The sequence below is a fragment of the Hakea prostrata genome, chromosome 2 (genome assembly GCF_041222555.1).
Source record: "Hakea prostrata isolate BN-2017 chromosome 2, UWA_Hpros_2, whole genome shotgun sequence".
NCBI lineage: Eukaryota > Viridiplantae > Streptophyta > Magnoliopsida > Proteales > Proteaceae > Hakea > Hakea prostrata.
This window is the reverse complement of record NC_142601.1, coordinates 40,184,410-40,190,479: the sequence shown is the minus strand read 5'-3', so window position 1 is coordinate 40,190,479 and position 6,070 is coordinate 40,184,410. Positions and strand designations below refer to the sequence as shown.

At 38.6% G+C, this 6,070-nt stretch overlaps 1 pseudogene; it reads left to right on the top strand.

Annotated features, from left to right (window-relative positions):
• The first annotated feature begins 1,177 nt into the window (after nucleotides 1-1,177).
• Nucleotides 1,178-4,864, top strand: LOC149024345 (chlorophyllase-1 pseudogene; annotated as a pseudogene).
• The last annotated feature ends 1,206 nt before the right edge of the window (nucleotides 4,865-6,070 follow it).

Below are 6,070 nucleotides of genomic sequence, written 5' to 3'. Positions count from 1 at the left end.
TCACCTTCTTTGATTCTCAAAATCCCACCAATGGAGGATCAAGATTGAAGAAGGAATGCAAAGGAGTTGCTAAAATAAGGTGAAATGGGGGTAGAATTCAAGAGAAATAAAAAAAATTTCAAAATAGGTCGAAGTCTCATTGGCGATACCGACCGAAATCGCGAAACCTGCAAAATAACGTGGTTTCTATTGAAAATGGTGATTTTTTTAACCGGCCATGTATCGTTTCGGGTCGATATGAAATGATATGAAATTTCGTATCGTTTGGTCGATACGAACCATTTCGTATTCCTATCTTTGTGCTTCATTTCGTTTTTGAAAAACAACAGGCATTTTGTCCGAAATTTCGACAATTTCGGTCGATTTTTTTTCCTATGTTAACGAGAAGGGTGGCAGTTTGAACCGCATCACCCCAGAATCAAGGTGGCACATGCATAGTAAACATAAGGGAGTGTGCCAGCTCCAAGAGATGCTTATTTTTGTGCTTTGCAACCCCATTTTGAGGTGTATCAACACAACTAGTTTGATGGATAATCCCATGATCAAAATAGTAAGCGGGAAAAGTTGCCACCTGAATATTCAGTCCTATTATCTATCCTATGGATTTTTATTACACCTCCAAACTGGTTCTTAGCCATATTGTGGAAATTTTGAAAACAGGAGAACTCATCACTTTTTTGATGCAAGAGATAAACCAAGTAGTGTGGGTGCAACAATCAATGAATGTAACGAACCAACAATGGCCAGATATTGACATAGTTTGAGAAGGACCCTATACATCGAGTGAATAACCAGAAAAATGAACTTTACTTCTATTATCTAAAATGGGATAAATGTCTTGTTTGCTTGGCCAAAATACAAGCATCACAATGAAAACCATTCAAATGACACTTTTTAACCAAATCAAGAAAGAGTCTAGACAAAACTGACAAAGCAATGGCTAAGACGATAATGCCACTGTATTAAAGACAATAATGTAATGTAAGAGAGGATGATGCAAAAACTATAGAAAGAGTAGATGGGACCATTGAGAGATTTTTTTCCTTAAAAGGAATGTTAAGGGGTTGTATGGTAACTATTATGTGTGCCAAATTTCCCAATTCGGCACAAAATCCACTTTTTATGCTTCTGTGCCGAATTGGGCAAATTTGGCACAGAATCTGTACTGAAATCTTGTATGGTTGGAAATAGATGGGCACGTTTCTCTAGCAAAATTGACACGGAATCTTGTATGGTATTTATAAGATTGGCACATTTTTTTTTTAATAAAACCAAGTAAAAAACTTAAAACACATTTATTTCAACTTAAACAAATTACATATTGTGGTTAAACCCTAATTCATCACTTTTCTTTTTTAACCCTAAGTCATCATTGAATCAAGAGAACCTTGGTGGATTTGAACCACCATCTCTTGAAACATGCTCATGTTCCAAGTACTCTACCAGTTGAGCTGAAGATCCATAAAATAAAGTTGTCAATTAAAGTTGTCATTTTAAAGATAGAAATAATACCATTTTATCAAGGAGCACATTTAAACATAGAAAAAACATGCTAACCTACCCTTCACTAACAGTTGCTAGAACCTTTTACCTCTTTTTACTTGCTTCTTCTTTCTTTTCAAATTTCATAAAGTTATTGCCTTCTTATCACAAGAGAAAGGATATCTAATCAAACTGACTGCACTCCATCCTTGTTTCCTTTTTAGAATTGCTGTCTTTTCTTTCTTTTGGTGGGGCTAGGTGTGTGGGGTTAGTTGTGGTTCTTGTTCTGTTTTTTGGTCCTGGCATTTGGTTTCACTAAGGAAGACAACATCCAGGCAGTGCTATTTAAGGTATTTTTTATTATTTGTAAGTGATCTAAGAAAAGTAATAAGGAGATGGATTGTTGTTTGTAATTTTCATTTTTGTTGGAGTTTTCATTTTTCTATATCGATTGACACAAAACAAGTATCTAATTTGATTTAAAATTTCAGCTATACAAGCCTTTGATGATTATTTCGGGCATTGAAGAGATAAACTATGCAGCAGAGGTCACAGACTGGTTTTCCACTGACTGCAATCATTGCTTCCAGAAAAAGTTGAAGCAGACCTAACTAAGCTTGCCCTTACAGGCCATTAGGAGGCAAAGCAGCTTTTGCTCTTGCATTAGGAACCTATGCTAAGACATCATTTAGCTTTTATGTGTTAATAGGAAGTGACCAGTTGCAGGAAAAAGCAAAGACTGTCAAGTGGAGCCTCAAATCCTTACCTATGAAGAAGAATCATTTGATCTTGGAATCCCTGTAATGGTGCTGGGAACTGGGTTGGGAGATAAAAAAGAAATATTGTTGTTGTGCCTGTGCACCTAAGGAAGTGATCATGAGGAGTTCTTCAGGGAATGTAAACCCGTAAAGGGTCATATGTTGGCTTCTGATTATGGTCATATGGACATGTTGAATGATAAACCATCAGGCATTATTCAGTAGCAGACGTCTACTTCTACCTAATCTATTCACATAAAGATGAACATCAACAGTAAACTAAGACTAACTTTATAGAATGAAACAACATGGTTTAAGTTCAGAGGAGCAACTTGTGCACTAGAAAAACATTGGGTTCATATGATCAGCAGAAGCCATTATCGGCTGTGATTGGCATGGAAGTTGCCATGGTTTCAGCAGAGGATCTGATACCTCAGGCATTTTCATGAAGAGATCACTCGTATCCTCCATAAAACCAATAGTCTCATCCTATTCATCCCCATCTCCTCCCCTCTTAAGTTGATTTTCACCTTTTTTTCCTAAATCTGAAGAACAATTAATATTCCCCTGGTTTTCCTTCTTCCCATATTCCCTGCACTGATGGATAAAGCCAAAAACAATAGATGATATAACCAATCTGAAATTACAAAGTAATACCAATATTATCTAGCCATGTCCTTAACATACTAGTAAATCACATAACAACAAACAATATAATCTATTTGTGAACTAACCTGCTTTGCATTGCATTTTCTACTTTTATCATGAATGAAACAACTACCAAGATTAAATTTTCAAGGACTTAACCACATCAATCCAAAAATCTTACCAATAAACAAACGTCTCTCAAAACATATATGCAAGTAAGATTGGATGTATATCAAGCCATTCAACCTCTGAAACTAACACATTGACATATAAACAAAAATTCAACATAAACAGAATGTTAGAGACTGATAGGGCCTTGGGATCACAGTATTATGCTACATTAAAGGCTGGGGGGGGAGAGAGAGGGAGAATTAGGTTTGATTAAGGGTTATAAATAGGTGTAAGATGTTAGGATTAGTTAAGGATTATTTATATGAGTGTTTGGGTAGCTAGGCTGAGGAACAGCAATATTCTGTGGGGGTGACTGGCACCATTGTGACTATTTTATCATTGTTCTTCGTTATTCTATCAATTAAATAATATTAGTTTTGAATTCGATTCGTGTGTACTTAACAAATTGGTATTAGAGTGCGTTTCGATCCATGAGAAGCAATGGAAACCAGATTATCCATGTTTTCCAGCAAAGGCAATCTGAAGAATGGCTTCTTGAAGTTTTCTTGTTCTGTTGGGAACGCCAAATTGAGAAAGAAGGAAGGTTGAGCATGGCTCTCCAACATCTAGAAGGAGAAGCCCTCGAGTGGCTCTACCAGAGGGAGTGGTTAGTACTGGATTGGACAAGTTTCAAAGAAGCTCTGAAACTCAGTTTCAATGAAGATAAGAAGATTGGAAGGGTTTCTAATTGTGTGAAACCAAAAAGGGTTAACGCACAAGGAGACCTACGAATGCCTGCTGAACCTCTAGAGTTTACCAAAAACTCTGAAGTCACAGACATTTTAGACACCTTCAAAGCAATTCAGACTTGGGGAATCAACAGCGATGAGGCATCAGTTGGGTTTTAAAAAAGGGGGACAAAGAGGCAGAACCACCATGGGAGAAACAAAGTCGGTCCATAGAGAATTACAGTTGGGTGGCACGATCTCCTACAAAACCTCCATGGGTGATGGCGATAGCTATGGAAGAAGATTTGTCGGCACCGTTGGAGCAGAGACAGCTTGATTTTCTGCAGAAATCTTGTGTGACAGGGTTGCGGACTGCAGTTATGGGGCAAGTTTCCTATATGGAAAGATCTTCATGATTCGGTTACCCGATTCAGATTTATGGTGATGATTGCGAAATATTTTTTGGAATTAATGACAACTCAAGAATGGAAGGAAGAATCTCAATCGGTGGTAAAAGAGGAAGGTCACTGTAAGCTTTTGATCGCAAGTCTTGTTTGGGAAGAAACGGTTCAAGTTTGGGTCTTGGTTGGACCGACTGTTCGATTGAGTTAGTTCAGCCTCTGGATTTGGGCCAAGTAATACAAGTGGCCCAAACAAGGGAATTAGACGAATGGGCCTTAAGATACCAACTTAGTTCAAACAAAACACAACCCACCTATTTGGGTTCTAGGTTGACTAACCAAGAGTTCAGTTATGGGCCTTCTATGGGTTTTAATTTCAGGCCCAGCCAAGTGTTCAGGCTACAACACAGGCAACCAGGGGTCCAAAAACAAAACGGCCCAGCTGTTAAATGGGGTTATTTTGGGAACTCTACTGTTCGCTGTTCTTCTTCCTTCAACACTGCCATCTACTCAACAAACCAGCAGCTCCAGCAGCTGTTCGAGATCGAGGGGAAGGTTGCAACTGTTCCGGCGACAGCGGGGATGCTATTCGTGGTCTATGACGACTCCGGAGCATGATTTACTGTCTACTATTTCGCCAAGGTCTGCATACTCGGGTGGGTAGGTTTATTAGAGAAGAACCGCAGGCCTTCTTCAGCCATGGAACAAACGGAGGATGAGGGTCTTCTTGGTGAACGCAAGCCTTTGGAATGACGATAATTTATTGCATGTTCGGCGGGAGATGCTACCATTTATGCACCCGAAGGCAATTGATACATGCCTTTTTCCAAGCGTCTTTGGACCTTTTTGCAACCTTTGGATTTGGGAGTGAAAATTTTCTCCACTTCTTTGCTTGAACGATATGCAGGGGAATGTGTAGATTGGCTTGCATTTGGTTGCTTCCTCTGCACATTTGTAGAAGATAGCGGCAGCGTTTTCAGTTTCTTAAGGGACACGGTTGACATTGCCCATATGGGACTCCATGGTTCCTATCTGCTGAATGCCCTTCATACTTATATTGATGCACAACTTAGTGCAGCATAAGTTTCGAAGGTTTTTAAGTGGGCTGCTTGGAGTTATGTGGGTATAGACTCGGCTGGTTTTCAGGATGGTTTGTTCTTGAAAACACTGAAATAGCATGGTTATGTGGCAAGCATGTGAAGATCAAGCTTCTAATTTTCCTTCACCTTTAGGACAAGGTGAATTTTGAGGGGCCGGTAGTGATAGGACCTTGGGATCACAATATTATGCTACATTAGGGGGGAGAGAGGGAGAATTAGGGTTGATTAAGGTATAAATAGGGGTAAGATGTTAGGATTAGTTAAAGATTATTTATATGAGTGTTTGGGCAGCTAGGGTGAGGGGGCGGCAATGTCTTTGTGGGGTGACTAGTACCATTGTAACCATTTTATCATTGTTCATCGTTATTCTATCAATTAAATAATATTAGTTTTGCATTCAATTCGTGGGTACTTAATAGAGACATATAAACCACATGTAGTTTTCTGGTTTTGGTAGATAATACCTAATTCCACCGAGTACAATAATTTCCTAAGGCAACAGATACATTCCACAAGGTGGAGATATGAACCACTACAACCGTTTCGTTTGTATGTAAGGCTATAGATTTCTTTGAGTTAGTCTTGAGAAAAGTTTCATAAAAGAAAGAGATAATAACCATTATATATCTATTTGGTTTCTGTGTAAAGCTTTAGAGATGCTGATGATTAAGGTCCAAGATGGTCTTGATTTGTATCTGAACTATTTGTATCAGCATCAACTCAAAATTATTGGGGACAATACCCAATTGAGAAGAACAAACTCAAATTATTGTGAATGATGATACCTCCTTTTTTTTTTTTTTTGGTGTTTGAGGTTCATCCGGACCAGCTTGCGCTCACCT